Here is a 20,469-nt window from a genome sequence, read left to right on the forward strand (position 1 = left end):
TCCTGCAAAACGAACAAAATAAAAATGTAAAACTGAACAAAAACTAAATAAAAATTGCTTACTGACTGTCCACCACGACGTGGTCAAGGCTACCACGTCGTGTTGTCGGAGAAAAGTAACAGAAAAGAAAAACGAAGAAAAACTAAAAACTACTGAACTCATGTCGTGAGCGTAAGGCTCACGTCGTGAGTCTAGTACTGAAAATAAAACCTAAGCTGAAAAAGTAACTTTTTGTAGGTTTTACCCCACAAAAAGGATCGATCAACCTAAAGCAAATAAATCAACTAACAATTAAGCCGTTCCCCGGCAACGGCGCCAAAAACTTGATGCGTACAAATAGCTACACCTAATTTTAATATTTATAACCTAACTACCTTAACTAGCTAAATTGCACCTAGGCAGTGTACCTAGTCAAAATTATAGAATAGTAGGGTAAGTCGGGTGTCGATCACAGGGAACGGTATTAATTAATTTATCTACTACTAAATTAACCTAATTTTTAATAAGCTTTAAGTGGGTTTTTTATCCGATTTTGCAAGATCAGACTAACTTAACTAAAATTCAATTAATAATTAAAAACACTCCTGTTTAGTTCGAATCCACTTCTTCTTTATGGTTAGCTAACCATTATGGATTATCATGTTGGTTGTTATTGTATTAGTAATTTAAGTCTAAATTTACTAATATTCAACTAATTCATCTAAAACTATGTATGGTCACACACAATCAAACACAGAACCAGTTATGATTATGAATATGCTATGTAAGATTATGCAAACACAATTATGGTCATAATTTATGTTCTCTAGCACAGCTAAATTTAATTACTTTAATTACTATATAAGATTTTGGTCGATCCTAGCTCTAGCAATTTAATGTTCACTAAATCGCTAGGGTTCAAGTTCATGTAATTTAATAATCACTAAGCTACACAGAACATGAATTCAAGCAACTAAAGAAACAAATATAAACATGCTAGGTAATAATAATCAACACAAGCAAAATACCAATTAAGCAAATCCATTATCAATAAGCTAAACCATAAGTCAGAAGCTTCATCTAGCTAAACAAGAGTAGCTAGATTCAACTGCTCATAGCAAGAGATAAACAAACACAAATCAGTCGGATCAATGCGTTTTACTTATAAACGCCAACTACAGTTCTCAATTTCACAATATATATTGTTAAGGTTTTTGTTAGAATGTTTGGTCTTCAACTTAAACTTTTCTCTGGTTACTTTAAGACTCAAAGAAAATATTAGTTGTTGTTTGTTATCATACGTTTGACGAACAGACATATCATCATTTGGACCTAAACTGTGAAATGGTCCAGGTTCAACAATGGGATCAGGACAATCAGGTATGGGAGGCATACCATAAAACATGTATGAAGCTTTTTTTCCGTGTGTGAACTCATCTTCTGACCATCCTTCATTTGATTCTTCATCGTCTGACAAATTTTTGTCACACAGTCTTCCAAACTCATATAAATTTTCTTCTTCCACCATATTCACTGTCACAGTTTCTTCTTGTGGATACTCTTCAACATTATCAGATACAATGTTTTCAACATTGTATTGTACAATCTTGTCAACCGCTTCTGTCTGTTCGACCCATCCATCAAACACCTCTAAAAACAAATGCACAATCTCCTTCGTTTCAGACATTACATTTCTGAGTTGATGAACATCTTCTTCGTCTACAATATTCATAACATACCCATGAACCAGGTGTTGAAATGACAATGATATATTACTATTGAACGTATTAGCCTTACTTTAAACCAAATCAAACAATATTCGACGGTCAAAATTAGTTGGAAGCAGTAAACCTAAGTTGTTAAACTTTGGTCTAACGTAGGTGTTAATTCCATTACTCATCTGCCAAAAACCCCCCGTACATAAAATAACAAAACTCATATTTTCTTTGAAGAAGTTTACAACCCTAAAACTGATTGAACTTTTCAAATAGATAAAAAAATCATTTATATCACAAAAAACTGTCGCTAATACCCTTCTAACGACCCATTACGCGGAGAGGTTAACACCTCCGTGGAGCCCTCGTCACGACCTCTGCGGAGGATTTAATGAACATCAAAACAATCACTCTGCGTAGGGTTTAATGTCTTCGTGGAGGTATCTATGCGGAGAATCATTGCTCGGTCTCAAATCGTACAACATTTTTCGTTCCGCGGAGATTTCGTCGTTCCACGGAGCCCGTAGAGGATTCTCCGCGGAATGCATGTCTATAGCCGGAAAGATCTGTTTTTGTGACTAAATTTTGAAATACCCCCCCCCCCCTAAAAAAAATGTCTATAGCCAGTATTTTCCCATATTTAAAGAGGTAAAAATGATCATTGTGACAGAAAAATAATAATGAGTAAAGAATTATGTTTCTCATTTTTACGAAAAAAGTAATTTTGCAACGAATTCATTAAAATTCATGAGATGTAATTGTAGTTTAATAAGAATTTTTAGTATTTAGGCAATCCAATATACATGTTTTAGTCCATTAACCGCCATGTGCACACCGCCACCTAGACTCGTGAAGCTGTGGTGGCCTGGTCTTTTGTGGTTGCTCACACCATATCACAATCCACGTCTTTTTTCATTATTTTCTCTTCTTTCTTATTCACTTTTTCCATGCCCTTTTTCTTCCGTAACTTCTTATTCTCTCTTCTTTGATCATCGTTTCTTCTTTCTTCATGGTTTTGTCTTCGATGAACACCGCTTCCATTAACAGTGGTGTGAAGATGGTGCTTAGGTGGTGAAGAGAGAAGACGATGTGGATGAGGGTGGCGTGATATGTATACCTCACATACTTTTAGGATTCGTAATAATTTGCAACATGTTCTTATTGCATGACCGTATAAAATGACATGTATTCGTATTGTTATTAGAATCAAATAAGAAATTCTTTTCTTCTTTTCTTCCATATTCGAATCCAAATTCTTTGAATCGGTAATTAATTCATAAAAAGTTTTATTTAGAGTAATTATTTGACATCGAGGGACGTGGGAAAAAGTTAATAGTGGGTATGATTATTAGCTAGGTCTGAATTATCGTATCTTGAATTTACATTTTGATATAACATATTTTGAGTTGATTAGTTTGATTTCTTGTAAACTCCATGTAGCAAAAAAAGAAAATCAGGTAAACTTTCAAATGTATTACGATCTCGTAGTGTTATCGATATAAATGATGACAACGGGGTAAGCATAATTGTAGATATTGTTTATTATGTTTAGTCATAAGGCCCGCGTGATGGAAGACTATTGGTGTGTAATTCTATAAAGAAGGGTTAAGGTGATGCATGATGATTTGAGCTTATCGTTGTTGTTATTCGTCGTATGGTAAACTTAACTTTTATTACGACATTTGAGTGGTTTTTTCATAACAATAATTGTAACCTCAATCATTTTGCATATTCGCATGTGCGTAAATCATTTTGCACCCAGTGATTCGTAATATAAAGAGTTTAACTAAAGGAAAAAAATACTTGCATTGTTACGCACCATGCTCTTAAGGATTTTCCATGTACAACAATCAATGCTTACTCGTTTGCTTTGGAATGTACAAGATAGAGAGTGGGGATACTTCGATATGGTGTTTAAAGAAGTTGAAGGAATGCATTATTGATATCGAAAATTGGTCATAATATCTTATATAATTGATTATATTACCTCTCTATCAGAACAGTCTTTCCAAATGTGTATTACAAACTACGTTTCCACCATAGCTCCTTAAAATTAAGAGTGAAATTTTCAAAGGCTATAGGCACGAAATTTGTGTTATGAAGGACATGCAAAAAGTACAGACTTCTAGAATATATGTTTTTGTTACATCAACTCACCTCAATATTATAAAGCACTTAACAATATTAGCTACAAAATATGGAAATAACCGTACTTCACTAGGTGACCATTATAACACCCGATTCAAGGTATTTTTCATTTTGGACCCTTGGTGTGTAATTAGTTTGCAATTTTGGTCCTTAGGGGCATTATTGTAATTTTTGGGCGGAGAGTGTGTACGTTGGGGATTCCTCCTGCACGCTAGGCGTACACAATCAGGGGACAAACCCTAATTTTAGGGTTTGGACCTTATTTAAGCAACCTTATGTCCTAAGGCTCTCTCATTTCCCAGACTCCATTGCCCTTTTGAGCCTCATTTCGAAACCCTAGCTCATCTGGATAGATTTGACCGCTTTTGTGTGTGTTTTAGTGGGTGTTTTGTGAACCTTGAAGAAGAAGAAACTTAAAGAAGGAGCGTTGATCAAGGAGGAGCTTGTAGATCCAGATTCCACTCATCATTTCCAGTTTCATTGAGGTATAAAGCTTGGACCTTGCTCATTCTGTTCGTATATCTAGTTGTTATGGAGTTTTGATCACTTTTTGGTCCCATGAATGAGATCTAATGGAATTTTACCACTCTAGGAGTTATGTGTTGATCCTCTTGATGTTTTTGAGATCCATAGTCCATAAAATTAGCATCTTGGTGGTTGAGGATCAGCCATGCATGAGTTTATGTCCATTTGGTGAAAGTAGGATGCTAAATATAAATTTTGAGTTCTTTTGAGTCGTGCAAAGGCTCCAAGTTAATGACTTTATGGATTAAGACGTTCCCCAAGGTTTGGATCTGAAATATGGACGTTTGGTAGCAAGCATTTAGTGCTTAATGGGAAAGAGATTAATGGGTGCGTACACTGGGGGTACGCAAGTGTATGCATATGGATCCCCAACTCAGTTTATTCATCTAGTACGTCGGCGTACTAGGGGAATGCTCAATGTTCACGACCAGGTAGACGTTTGACTTTTGGGACGCCTTTGGGCTTTAGGATGTTGGGCCTTTGTTAGGCCACAAGTTTTTCTGATTATGGGTCACTGTTAGGGCTTGGGCCTTCTTGAATTTTAGGCTCATATTGGGCTTTGGGTGTCCTTTAGGAATTAGGCCATTATTTAGGCTTTTGTGCCATTGAGTGTGGGCCTTAGCTTCTGGGCCAATTGAGGGAAGAAGAAAATGATGTTTTACCCTGGGGGTCGGGATTAGTTGAGTAAAGTCCTGAATATTGTTTATGACCCGATTATTAGTTAGGGTTTTATTTGGTTGGTTACTGCAGGGATTCTCCGGTTCAGCAGCCCGAGCATCTATTTGTCTGATAACGGACTGATGTGAGTTTGCTCACTATACTGTAGGATATTAGGGATTGTATGTGCTTGTAGTCTTTGTGACTCCTACTATATGTGTTGTATGCCTATGTGCATGTTTGCTATATGTATGTGGGGTGAAATAGACCCGGGGTGAAATAGACCCGGTACAGCCGTGTGCTGAAATATGAGTTGAAATAGACTCGGGGTGAAATACACCAGGGGGTGAAATAGACCCGATATATCCTTGTGCTGACATATGAGTTGAAATAGACTCGGGGTGAAATAGACTCGGGAGTGAAATAAACCCAACACAGCCTTGAGCTGGCATATATGTATGGTATGCGGTATTTTGGGGAACTCAATAAGCTTTGTGCTTACAGTTTTCAGTTTATGTTTCAGGTACTTCCGGATCAAAGGGGAAGAACTTAGGATGATTGCATCGCACACACCATGACTTTTCACTTATTTGACTCTGATTTATTTTGGATGATTATGGATACATTATGAATTTCCTATGGTTTTGATAAACACGTTTGGTCGATGTTTTATTTAATATAAAAACAATTGTTTTTGGTTCTGAGTTTTGGGACGTTACAAATCGGTATCAGCGCCTTGATTTGAGGGATTCAGGCATATTCTCGGTTGTACCTAAACTCAAACTAAGGATTTGGTAGATTTTTATAAGAAGAAATGTTTTATAAAATAAACTTTTAATAAAAGAAAAGGTATGGTGCATGCAATCGAACGAGCTCAAGTAAGTTTTCTTTTTTTGTGATATGAATAGAATTGAGAATCTGTGAATTGCATGCTAGATTAGGGCTAAGGATCTGCTCAGGACTGCATGATAGAATGCTAGGAGAGATGCTTTTATATGCCTACTGTATGAGCTTATAGACTTCCATGCTAGTACTGATAAGTCAGTGATAGGATGGGGTGTTTAGGTTATGCTTTGATTCCGATTACTCAATGCTCGAATGTTGCTTGCTTTGTGCTTTTAGGGGTTCCCATTAACATCAGCTAAATAGTAAGCAAATACACTAAGTTACATATTACTGAGATTAGATAATTTTAGAAGGTTAGGTTTAACTCTATTGCGCAGCTCTTGTTTGAGTCCAACCATTGTAGTGTGAGACCTTTCATTTGAAGAATAATATGGTGTCGATGGTATGTAATTGTATTCATAAGCTAGTTAGAGGGTGTTAGGGGGAGTTCCTTCTGTAACTGATTGTGGAGAGTGGTGTAGTGGTAGCTCTAGGAAAACCTAGGAGGTGAATCGGTGTCGAGAGCCTTGTTTTGATAAGCATTGTTTGGATTGATAGGAAAGTAACTTGGGGGATTCGGGGCGATTCTTGAGGAAAGTACGGATAGATGTGGAAGGTAGTATGGGCCCATACTACTGGAAGCAGAGGATCCGTAATCGGGTCAAGGAAAGTCACGATGATACCAAGAAGCTTGTAGAATGTTGGAATCTTCGAGTATATTCTGATGGTTTATATGGTTTATTTTCAGTATGGTGGTCACTCGATGAAGGTTCTGGTACCGGTGATGGTTTGGGTTCGGGCTCTGGGGTCGGGTTTATGGATGACAAGATGCGGGAGTTCAGTTCATCTGAGATTACCCATAGTATTCTTGAGCATACTATTGTGATCTTTGGTACGGTCAAGGAGGGTATCTTGGAGATTCTGGATGAGCGCTTAGGCGCTTTTTCTTATGAGATGGTGGCGATGGTGGGATCCCGTTGTCACACCCCCGAACCAGAACGGAGGAAACGTCTGGGGGCGGATAACTTCATTTACAATATCATAACAATTGAATAGTAGCGATCAAAGCATTACAACCATTATATTGAATATTTAATAAGTTTACATTGTACTCAAAAACATTGTTTACATTTTATCAAATGTTCATGACAAAATAATAATGTGATGCGATGATGTCCCATCGACCAAAAACTTTTGTGGTTACCTGTTTATTGATTTCCTGAGAATACAAGTGATTTTGAAAAGTGTCAACAATTAAGTTGGTGAATTCATAATCATTTTGTATGAGAAGGAGTTTACAACTGTTTCGTGTAAAATGGTAGTGTATACTTCCAAAAAATCCAATATTTTCTTTAAAATGAACTGTAAGTCTTAATCCAAAGACTAAAAATGTAAGTAATGTTGTACTGGAAAATAGTGTTATGAAGTTTTATCTTTATATAAAACTACTCGAATGTATGTTAACCCGTAAATCAAATGTGTTGTCGATACCCTATGTGAGTTATTATAACCATACTAATGCGACTAGTGGCCTGAACGACGTTCTTCAGGCGTCGGAACTGTTACGACATTTGTCACCCCAGACCTGCCGGTCTAACTGCAGCTAACAGTTTAGGTGTGGGGTTATCAATCCCGTATAGATCTATACACAAGTGTCATGCTCTCCCTACAAGAAACTCTGGTTATAATTCAGAACTTTAATGTGTACTCTAGTAGGTACGATGAAGCTAAATGTCTTACAACCAGTATCAATCGATTTACGTGAACTGAAAACTCCTTTTTCTTGTAAATGAAATAATTATACCTTTAAATAATTATTTGTTTCTTCTGAAATAATAGTGTAGTTTTTGCGACTCCCAAACTATACCAATTATAGTTTATCATGTTTGTTTATCAAGAGCATTTATATAATCATTTATATAAATACATAGTAATTATCTTGTCTAGTTTCAAAGTGTAAGATTAAACATCATATTTTTGGGTTGTAACCCACAAAATAGTGAAATAACTAGAATGTACTCCTTTTTGTTAGAAAAGCTATATTTGGGTGAAAAGTCGTAAAGGTAGTGTCTCCAGATGTTCAGGGCAAACACCACTGCTCCTAGTTCAAGGTCGTGCGTGGTGTAATTTACCTCATGAGTCTTGAGTTGTCTTGAGGCATAGACGATGACATCTCTCCTTTGCATGAGCACACACCCTAGGCCCAGCTTGGATGCATCACAGTAGACCACAAAGTCTTCGGTCCCTTAGGGGAGAGACAAGATTGGAGCACTGCCCAAAGCTTGCTTAAGCGTTTGGAAGGCAGTTTCTTGTTTATTCTCCCAACTGAAGGTCACTCCCTTCTGAGTTAGGGTAGTGAGCGGCTTTGCGATCTTAGAGAAGTTTTGTATAAATCTTCGGTAGTAGCCAGCAAGGCCTAAAAATTGGCGGATCTCTGTCGGTGTTCTTGGTGTTGCCCAGTTTTCAATCGCCTTGACTTTGGAAGGGTCCACGTGTATCCCTTCCTCACTGACTACGTGCCCCAAGAAGTCTACTTTTCAAATCCAGAACTCGCACTTTGAGAACTTTGCATATAGATTTTCTGCCCTTAACGTCTCCAAAACCTGCCGTAGATGCTGACTATGTTCTTCCTTGCTCCGTGAGTAAATTAGTATGTCGTCGATGAATACTATCACGAATTTGTCCAAGTAAGGTCGGCACACACGGTTCATTAAGTCCATGAACACTACTGGTGCATTAGTCAAACCAAAGGGCATCACTACAAACTCGTAGTGACCGTAGCGAGTTCTAAATGTCGTCTTTGGAACATCTTCCTCCTGTATTCCTCAGCTGATGGTACCCCGACCTCAGATCAAATTTTTGAGAAGTAGCTCGATCCTTGCAGCTGATTAAATAAGTCGTCTATTCGAGGTAGGGGATAACGGTTCTTGATAGTGAGCTTGTTCAGTTCTCGGTAGTCTGTGCACATGCGGAAAGATTCGTCCTTCTTTTTTACGAACAAAATTGATGCTCCCCACAGTGAGAAGCTCGGCCTGATGAACCTTTTGCTCAGCAGCTTGTTCAGTTGACTAGATAGTTCCTGCATTTTAGCCGGTGCTAAGCGGTATGGGGATTTGGCTATGAAAGTGGCTCCAGGAATTAAGTCGATTCTGAATTCAACTTGGCATACAGGTGGGATTCCCGGAAGGTCTTCTGGGAATACATCAGGAAAGTTGCAGACCTCGGGAATATACTTGATGTCTTGCACTTATTGTTTCTTATCAACAACATGAGCTAATAAGGCGTGGTATTATTTGCGTAGATATTTTCGAGCCTTGATGCAGGAGATGATTTGTAGATTCACATCGAGTTTGTCGCCACAATTGACGAGGGTTTCGCTACTTGGTAGGTTAAGGTGAACGGCCTTTTCATAGCATATGATATCGGCATGGTGGGGGGCTCAACCAATCCATGCCGATGATAACATCAAAACTCCTTATGGTGACCGGCATCAGAGCGATTTGGAAAGAATGGTTGTTTAGAGTTAGAGTGCATCCTATGTATATATCCTTAGTGCTTTCTGTTTTACCATTTTCCATTTCTACGGTGAATGTTTCATTTAGCGATTGGGGTTTCTGTTTGAGTAAATGTTTAAACTGGTGACTCACGAAGCTTTTCTCCGCACCACTATCAAATAGTATGCATGCATATGAGCTGTTTAGGAGGAACGTACCAGTAACCATGTTGGGATCCCTCATGCCCTATTAGTAGAACCCTTCCTACACCTTCGCTATATCTGTTGTGTGCCTTCGGGCAGTCCTTTTTGAAATGTCCGGTCTCACCGCAACCATAGCATGCGCGACTCACCCCAGCATTAGCGACCTGGGTGGTTTGTTGTGTCGGTGCTTTGCAGAAATGGGTTGTGTGCTCTTTATTGTTTTAGTTGTTACATTGTATGTCTCGACAAGCTTCGTGGTGGTGGAAATTGCACTTGTCGCATTTCGGAAGAGTTCCAGCGTATGGCTTGGCTGGTGTAGGGGCAGTAGGGCGATAGGGGCGCTAGGAGCGGTGATGGCATGGACGGTCACCTTTTGTTTTTTCTTGGCTGAGTCTTGAGCGGGTTGGCTTTTATTTTTGTTCCAAAAATTCCTCTTGTGGTCACCTCCTTTTGGCTGCTCGGGCGTGGGCGTTATGATGCCTTGACGAACTCCCTGGTCGACAAGAGTCTGTGCCAAACGCTTGGCACTATCGAGGGTGCTCGGGTTGGCAGATATGACCATCCCCTGGATCTGAGGGGATAGCCCCCAAATGTAACGTTCCACTTTCTTTGCCTCAGGGGTGACCATTCCCGGGCACAGAGTTGTCAATTCGTTAAATCGGGAAGTGTAGGTGGCAATATCGGAACCCTTCATGGAGTATTCCCACAGTTCCTGTTCAAGCTTCTGCATCTCGCTCCTTGGACAGTATTCCTCGAGCATCATGGCTTTCAGTTCTTCCCAACTCATGGCGTTGGCCAAGGCTAGAGTCAAAACTTTAACGTGGTTGTTCCACCATGACAAGGCCGAGTCTGCAAATGTACATGCTGCATATTTGACCTTGAACTCGTCCGGGCAGGCACAGATCTCGAAGATGGACTCGTCTTTTCAAACCATCTTGTCAGAGTAACGACTCCGCCATCGCCATGGTAGATTCGGGGCTTCTAGTTCATGAATTCTTTGTAAGACCACATCCGAGGGTGACCTTGGTTGTTACCATGGTTGGAACTGCCAGTTCCATTCCCGCTGCCGTTGTCGTTTTCGTTTGTGTCGTGGCTGCTGATTTGGGCCATGGCAGCAGCCACAGCAGCTGTTACAGCGGCCTGATAACAACAGAGTCCATGGGTGGAGGTGGTGGTGGCGGTGATGGAGTTGTTGCGGTGTTAACGGCACGTCTTCTAACTCTTCGTGGTGGCATCTTTCTGCCATAAAGTTCAGAGGTGGGATAATGTTAAGTTTTGATAAAGGTTATGGGTTGGGTATTAATGTAATGGAATGCCTTGATTGTAAATGTATTCAGTCTCGTTGTTATTGAAATGTGCAAGCAATTCGTAAATGGAATTTACTATAAGAAGTAAACAATTGCATAACAAATATCAACACCCAATGAAATAAAATGCATACAAATTTCATTGATAATATGGTACTAGTACATAGTTTTGTGAAAATTGACCTTTAAGAAGGTCTACATGAAAGAGTAGCACCAACGCTTACTCATAAATAAAATCAAGACGTGAGTAGTATAAGCCCTACTCGCGGCTAGTGGTCTCCTGTGGGCCTTGAGATGAAGTCGAGGTGCCCTGTAACTCTGCTATCCGACGCTCAGCTGCAATCACCCTCTCCTCAAGAGCCGAGTGTCTGTCCTGGTAGTCTGTCACTTGCGCTCGAGTGATGGTAAGGTCCTCGTAGAGACTGTCACTGATATGGAATATCCGAGGGTAGTCCCTCTCCAGTAGTCGAGTGCGTGCGTCAGTGGCCTCAGCAGCGGCCCCCAACTCTATGATCCGATTTTTCGACGCCCTAGTCTAATCCCCGTGGTTCGTGATTTGATGCACCATGACAGGGAGGGACTTGTCTACCGGTCCTCCGTGACTGAGGTTATAGAAACCTCGCTCCATGTCGTAGGGTGAACGTTGGTGTTGCTGCCTCCTCCACCTTTCTAGATCCTCCGCCCAGCGAGGCTTGGGTCCTTGGTAGCGTAGTCGGTGTGTGGGGACTCGGGCGATGTAAGGAGGATTTATGACTTTAGACTCTGCGTCCGAGTCCTCCTCTTCTTCTTCTTCCTCCTCTGGATCCTATTCTGGATCCTCTTCGGGTTCTTCTTCGGGTTCTTCTTCGGGTTCTTCTTCCATTAGTTCCTCAGGATCCTCTTCGATCCACCCACCATTTCCCTGGTTTGGGAAATAGGGGTCTCCGGGCATGTGAAATTCTGCCATGATGTCTGTGCGAGGATAGAGATATGAGAAATGCATGAAAGGTTTAAGTGTGTGACTCTGTAGTGTTCTAAAATACTCCTATAGTATTTTAACTTTATGTTTGATTCTAGAGGTTCTTGGTATTTAGGGTTGGTAAGTTTTAGACTCGTTGTTCACTACGACCACTCCCAGGCACATGTTGCTCATATCTCACATTAATATAGTTGATCAGGGTATATTCATCCCAGATATGATTACATAACTATCTAGGCTTAGTCGCAACGTCCAACTTATCTAAATACTTTTATATGGCTCTTATTACGACACTACTCTAGTATGCATGCATGTATGTATACTTATATAAAAAAATGTACTTATATTTTAAAAGTATACTTTTAGTCAAAGCGTTTTAGCCCCATTGTATTTATAGTTGTATATCTTACATGGTTTGATATACTTAGTTCATGAAAATGATTGTGAGGAAAAATTTTCACTAAGTAGATTTTAAGGAGATAGCATTTGTGATATTTGCATTCTTAAATTTGATTATAATTACGACATCACTCTTCATAGTTCAAATTGTGAGAAATGGCAAAAAGTCTAAACATTTGAGACTTATTATTGTAAGTTCTGAAATTGGTTAGACACACATGTAATCTTTCTAAGGAAAGGTGTATGAGTTTGAAAAGCCTAGATGAAGTCTTATCGAAGCATTTTGTATCAGAAAATTGAACTTTCGTAAAAAAGTCAACAAGTATTGATTTCTAGAAGTCCAGCTTATTTCTGGGTACATGTCAAAGCTAGTGGGAGCATAAGTGTTATGCTAGTGGGAGCATAATTATTATGGTAAGTGTTGCAAGTTAGCAATGTTAATTATAGAAAACAAAAGCTTTAATTCGCAAAGTTGCTGGGTTTGAAAAGTTGTTTTGCTATAATTAAGGGAGAGGAATTCATACTTCATTTCGAATCTAATATCTTTGATTGAGATTTTAATCGAATTTAGTAATGGAAATATGTGAATGTTATGTTGAAATGATTAAACATAAGGAAATTCTATATGTGGAAATATTATAGCGAAGACTGGTAAAGTATCATGTCTTTATGTGAGACATTATGAATCGTATTCCATATGCTTCGGATATAGGATCGATTGCATATGCTATAATATTAATCTGTTCTAATTTTTCCAAATGCCTAGGGCATTAAGAGGAAAAGGGACTAGAACGAGATATGACTAAAATGGTTAAGTAATTGTCGAGGACAATCTGAGGTTTACCAAAGATTGGTTGCTTATGGACAAATGGAAGTATAGTATAAGTTTTGGAAGGTCTATATTGACAACTTCTGAGAAGAGGTAACTCTTGTTCAGAAGTGCTAGTCATATGGAATTATGGAAATGTTCCATAAGTGGAAGTTAATCATAAAATCTATGTAAGAATAGAAACCTTAATGCTAGAAGGATGTTCAAACGAATGTACTTTGAATATGAGACTTCGCTTCCATGGAATTGGTCCAGTAACCAATGTCCAAAGGGAATACTTTTTAATATCATTGGCATCGTCTTTGTGACCTTTGTGCATTGACATTACAAAAGGATTATTACATTTAAGTTTCGAATCTAAATGGGAAGAATTTGGTATTCTTACACTTACTATAAGGATTTGGATTGAGAAATGAGTATCATTGGAAATGGTTACAATTGATCTATTTCACAAGTAAGGACCATAGGTAAACATAGTGCGCATGCTTGGATCATGGGATAACTATTGTTCTAATTCAATTATTAAGTTGATTAATCGAAACATTATACAATGAATAATATGTAATCAATATGGTGATCAAATAAAAGGTGTTTTATTTATATTCATAAGTTCTGAGACCATATTGGATTCGATTATTCTTGTGTTTCACTTTGCATGTTTTGACTTCCAGAATAATAAAATTATTCAAACTATCCACAGTCGATCATACTTTGGAAGTAGGTATTGAAGCTAGACTGTCATGAATGGGTCTGTAGATTGTCTAAAGGTGTTTAGAGATAGCACAAGTTTGTTGCAGTATTCATGAGTACTCCTGTAATAAGATTTGAGTATTGGACTAAACCCACGCTCATTTGAATCACTTCATGGATTTTATCACGAGTGATCATGAGAGGATAATATCTTATATTCTTGAAACCAAGACATGTGAGTTGTAGTTTACAAGTCGGTTTCACATTGACATATGTAAACACACCAGTAACTTGGTGTTATAAAACATATTGTTGTGTGTGATTTGATGAGTAAATAGAGCAAGCACATGAGTCGAAGTTTATCCATTCCTTTTACCTAATGTGGGATAAAAGCGGTATCCGTGGGCCCCTCAATGATTTAGTGATGACACCCTAAGCGCTTGGCCAAGCCTGGACTAATATGATTTGTTCAATTAGTTAGTCGTCATAAATCGGAAAATGGGAAACAACACATGAACAGAGAGAATGATTATAATCCATGTATCAGTTCATACGATATCTTGTAGAATGGAGGAATATATGATCCCTTATCTAATGGACGCGTCATTGATTTGTCCAGAGTTCGACAACGGCTTTTTGAGAGCTACGATTGCTAGTCGGTTCTTCAAGTCGTACTTGCGGTTATAGTTATTAGACTTATCCAAGTGGGAGACTGTTGGATTACGTGTCTAAGCCCATAACTATAACTGGTATTTACTTGACCCGATAGTAGCATGGTCCATTTTGGGTTGCCTTCACCAAGATAATTTGATTAGATATTTGAGAAACGAGGTTATTTATGATTTACCAATATATTATAAGTATAATATATTAATTGAAAAATCATATTATTTAATTAGTATTGATCAAGAATTAATTTGGAATTAATTTAGTGATCAAAAGAGACTGATTAAATTAATGGGGACTGATTAAGTCAATCAGTAATATTTATAGTTTGGGCCAATGATCCATGTTGATTAGGGATGGACTGAATCTTTATGAGAGCCCATTAAGAATTAGTCCAAAGGGCCCATAATGTGGATGATTGGATTGGTTAAAGGCTGAAGTAAATGGGCTAGGGTTTACAAGTTAAACCTTAAGAATTCCAAACTATAAAATGAACCCTCTAGCTTGCAAAATCGGCCCCTAGTACTCCAAGGTTCATACCTATCCGATTTCGAGCTCCTAAATCTCTCTCTCATATTCATCCAATTGTTCATGGTGTTTGTGACTTGTTTGAGGCACAACACTTGGGGTGCTTGCTCTCTTAAGGCCAAAGTTATACAAGCTACTACACAAGGTAATCTTTTAACTAGTTTTTATGATTCAAATATCACATTGTATGCTAGTTTAGGCTTTATGCTTTGGAAAAGGAACATTGCATGTATAATTAGAGAAAACTTAGATCCAAAGCTTTAGGGTTGTATGTGCACCATAGGAGTGTTATAGGACCTAAAACCCAACATAGTAGTAGATCCAGAAACTACACTTCATTTGCAGCATTTTCGGGTAAGCAAGTCTCAAACTTGCTTAATGATTTCTTATATCTCTTCATTTCACTTTTTATGGGGTTTTTGGTCCAAGAATGTTAGCTTTTGGGAAATGGACGACCCAAGTGGGTATTCTCCCAGATCTAGGACCTTGAAGGGTTGTTATGGCATAAAGGTGCAAACTTTATGCCATTGGAGCCCCCATGCAAGCTCTAAGATGTCATTTTGGCCTTCTAAGCCCCAAAAGGCCATGCATGGAGGAAAAGGCAGAAGCTTTACGTGTTCAAATGATGTCTAAGGCCTAGCTATCTGTTTGTATGCTTTAGTTTGGAGTATGTATGACTTGTGGACCAAGATCTAAGTCCTAAAGATTTAGGGTTTGAGCTAAAACCGTCAAATGGAGGTATTAGTGGGTAAAGTTGGAAACTTTACCCTTAAAAATACATTTTCAGTGTATATGAGAAACAAGAAGCTTAGATCTGAAGAGTAGGGGCTTAATCCTTTAATATGACCCAAACAGACTGAGGAACTCGGCGAGTCCAGAGAGGGACTCGACGAGTTGTGTCGATTTGTCCCGATTTTGTACAAGGTAGAACTCGACGAGTCTGTGAAGGGACTCGACGAGTTGACTCGCCCACTCGCGACTATGAGTAGCCAGGGAACTCGGCGAGTCAGGGGGGATGACTCGACGAGTTGGATCGCGATTTCAGGGTTTTTGATTTATATAACTCGGCGAGTTGATGAGTCAACTCGGCGAGTTGAGTCAACCCAGAACGTTGACTTTGACCAGAATGTTGACTTTGACAAGGGGTAAAATGGTCATTTTACCATAAGAAGGATTATCAGATTTTGACTAAGTGTTATTGTGATAATGATAGTCGGGGAATCGTTGGAGCAGCCGTCAGAGATTCCTCACAAGAGATTTCACAGATAGCTTACGAGGTGAGTTTTCCTCCAGTAGGAACGGGTTGAAGGCACTAAGGTCGGCCCGTTTATGTATGTTAGTATGTTCCGGACTAAGGTCTGATGCCGAGTGGGGCCCAATGTATGTTTATATGTGTTGGATTAGTGTCTAAGTCCATAACTATAATTGGTATGTACTTGACCCGACTCGGCATGGTCCATTTGGGTTGCATGGCATCAGAACATTTGGATAGACCGTTTATGAGGAAAAGACATTTTGTGACATATTAATATATTATAAGTTCTAATATATTAATATGAAATCATGTTATTTAATTAGTATTGATCAAGAATTAATTTGGACTTAATTTAGTGATCAAAAAGAGACTAATTAAATATATGGGGATTGATTGTGTAAATCATTCATTCTTATATATGTGGGCTTATGATCCAAGATTCCTTTATGTTGGGTTTAACCCATGTGGTGATCCATGGATACTCCATGGAGGTTAAAACCCATGGAGCATAAGGAATGGGTAAAGTCATGAGTTACATGGTGTAACCCTAATAGCCACACTATATAAGAACCCCTTTAGTTCAAGAAATTGGCACTAGTGATACATATTTTGAGGGCTAGCCGATTTGAACATGTATGTCTTCTTCTCATGGTTATTCCAAGAGTTCATGATGTTGTGTGAACCATTTGAGGTGTCACACTTGGGGCACTAGGCTCTCAAGCTTCATGGAGTCAAGCAACAACAACAAGGTATGTATTCTATCTATTTTATTATCCTAGTATCAATGTTTTGGTATGCTAGTTAGGATAATACCTTGGATAATCATATTTGCATGTATAATAGAGAAAACATAGATCCAAGGTATTTAGGGTTGCATGTACACTTAGGAGTGTTAGAATGCTCAAAACCCAACAGTGGTATCAGAGCCTAGGCTTGTTTTCAATTATACTTGATGCAAATTGCTGAAAAAGTCGAATTTCGGGCATTCTGGGCACTGGACTCGCCGAGTCCACTGATGAACTCACCGAGTCCATGAAGAAAATCATCCTACTCGGCGAGTAGGTTGATACACTCGACGAGTAGGAGCCCCAGACAGCATATTTTCGAGTTTTTTTGGCTAGAAATGGACTAGAAACATTACCCTAAGATGTTTTTGAACTTATAAACTTGTTTTTGATGTGGTAATGTTCATACTAATCCAATTTCAAAGATAATTGTCAATAGATTCATGTTTTGTATTAGTTTAGTGATTAGGCTAATTACATGAAAAAGTTTGATTTGAATTATCTTGTTCTTATGAGTTGCTTAGATTAATAGAAAAGTTAATTGATTATGTGTTTTCAATCCATTTTAATCTAAGATTTGATTCTAAAATGTGTTTTTATAACTTGTCCTCAAGTTATATGAAAAGTCACATTTAAGTTTCATAAAACTCATAAAAGTTGGCAATGGTTACAAAAATGAAGAGTCTTGTCCTCAAGTTATGGAGGTTCAAGAGTCACTTCATTAAGTAATAAAATGTGTAACCTTAATTAATTCCATAAGTTATAAAATAAAGAAAAGTTACATTCTTTTATTAGTTTAAAGTCTTCCATAACTTGTCCTCAAGTTATGGAACTTGAAGAGTTTTTTAATTAAAACTAATTTAAACACATAAGTTATGGAATTAATTAGTTTTGAATAGTTTCAAAACTTGCCCTCAAGTTTTGGAATTTGAAAAGTTTTCTCTTATGAATACTTTAATTCCAAGTTAACCCTTAGAATTTTAAAAGTTAAAATTCAAACCCTTATACTATTATTATAATTTTAATTATATAGATATGTATAAGAAAAGTCAATCTTACCGTTAGTAGGCCTCATTCACGAAGCCGGTCTATAAGGGGGGTATAAGGTTACTGCCTATAAAATGGCAGTTTAATGGGTGTCCACTCTCACCCACCGCTTCCTTGACTGGTGGAGGGTCGTTAGCCGAACGGGTAGGAAAGGACTATAATTCTCCCTTCATTAAAAGTATTGATGATAAATACTAAGTAACTAAACATTTATAAATTCCCAATTCTTAGTTACTTAGGAAAATGTGAAATTGGTGCTAGCCCATAAAATTACACTTTGTACCTTACCAAGTCGTTAGTGGAGCGTGTGTGGTTAACCGGCACACTAACATGGACTAGTAAGAGTGGCAAAGGGTAACTTAACTTTATTATAGATCGGTGGAGCGTGTGTGGTTAACCGGCACATCGATTAGGTAATATTGTTGAGGGTACCAAGTCAATTTGTATGGTTATTCACACCTTGTTTGTGATCCTCGGCATCCCAGTCACAAACTTGAGAGGACACAATCGAGATTCAAACATGCCATTGAAAGTTCAATGTATCTCAAAAGATCTAGGAGTTTCAAATCCAATTAAAACTTAATTATATTTCGTTTTTCATGGTGGAAATTGGTAAATCGTCATTTACCTACCTTCAACTATTTTATAACTTGGATTACGGCATCCCTCTTCCAGTTATAAATAGGTTGTTGGGTCCTAGTCTTAATATTTCATATTGGGTGTTATATTAAGGACTCTAAATCAACTAACTTGAATATCTCCCAAAAGATGTCTAAGTTCAGACATCTATGATCTTCCCAAATCTCTTGAAACAAGCTTTCCTAAATGAAGATGATGTCCCATGGAAATCATACTTCTTTCACCTCCTCCAATTATTCTCCCTAACCCACAAGTTCCTGAAAAGTTTAAGGTCACTCAAGCCCTATTGGCAAGCAAAGGTCTATATGTGATCACATCTTGGAGATGTAGTCACATATTGACAAGCCGGGAGAGTTGGGTGTCAAAGTCTAGAGGAAGCTGATGATCAATCACTTTCTAAGTCACACAGTGAGTTCCTTTGGGACTCCTATGAAACAGACTATAACAAGACCCTTAATGATCTTATCTATTTGCTAAGATCAACTTCCTAAAACTTTATGGACATTGATAATGATGACATTGGATATCCAGTAAAGCTCTCTCTTCCCAATGGAAAGGGATCGGCCATAGTCAACTCGGTTGACCAAATGGTAAAGAGAACGGCTAAGTCTGAGATAGTCCCATTATCAAGGGTCTATTGCCAAAGAAAGGGGCATTGGTTGCGAAGCTGCCAAATTTACCTAAGGATATTAAAGTCAATAAGTTTGACTCTACTTCGGGTAAAGTCCACTATCTAACTCTGCTAAGTTTCTATTCTTAGATTCTTGATACATGATGTGACTGGGTCACATGTTGATGTTTTAAGAATCAAAGAAAAAGTGAAGAAACTTAAAGAAAGAATATGCTGAATCTGATGGCATAGATGGATTTCTATCGCGTAGTTTGAAGATCGGATTCTTGAGCTACTTCTTAAGAGTTATGATATATTGCTTAGGAATAAATAACAACAAAGTTTTCATGTGCTTTTGCATTGTAAGGATAGTTTTTCCGCAAAGTTTTTTAAAATAAAAGGAAAAATGATGATTTTATTTATTTATTTTAAAATATCCTTACAATGGCATTTGAGAAAAAAATTGTTGCTTATAAGATTCCATTAAGAGCAAGAGTGGAAATATGAATTTGATTCTTTCATTTGTGGTAGTGTCTAAATTTACCAAATAAGGAAAGATTCTCATCGCCTAAGTTTCAGTTGGATAGAAACTTGGAATCATGCAAGTTGTATAGCATGATGAATAAGAACTTTCAAGCATTGGAAAAATTAAGACTAAGTACTTGTTCACATGGATGTGTGAGTCAAGTAAAGGATCGAGTACACTCTTGTGCACTGATCAAGCCCACCACAAATAATCGTTAAGACTATTCGTCATTATTTACTAAAATTCAGTAAATATGGTTATACTTACAAGCTTAAGTGTAATTCTGAGACATTGGAAAAGGTTTCAATGTATGGCAGAGCGAATAAGAAGAATCAACTTAGGCAGAAAGATAAAAGTTTCTCAAATCTGAAAAGATGGGAGAGTACTTTAGTATCATGTTAGATAATCATCTTAATGATTAAGAGACCTTATCACAATTCATCCTCTAAGTGCATTCTCGTAGCTAAGAAGAGGAGCTATGAATTGTTGAAGTGGTTAAATCAAGAAGATGATTTATACTTCGTTCCAAAAACAATTCTTAGAGTTATACTCTAAGATTGTAACTTGAGTGACATGTCTTAAAGAAGGTTTAAAACACTTGTCAAATGTAAGAGTAAAAGTTTT

Source organism: Lactuca virosa, chromosome 5, assembly GCF_052849685.1.
Source record: "Lactuca virosa cultivar CGN04683 chromosome 5, Lactuca_virosa_CGN04683_v6, whole genome shotgun sequence".
Taxonomy (NCBI): Eukaryota; Viridiplantae; Streptophyta; class Magnoliopsida; order Asterales; family Asteraceae; genus Lactuca; species Lactuca virosa.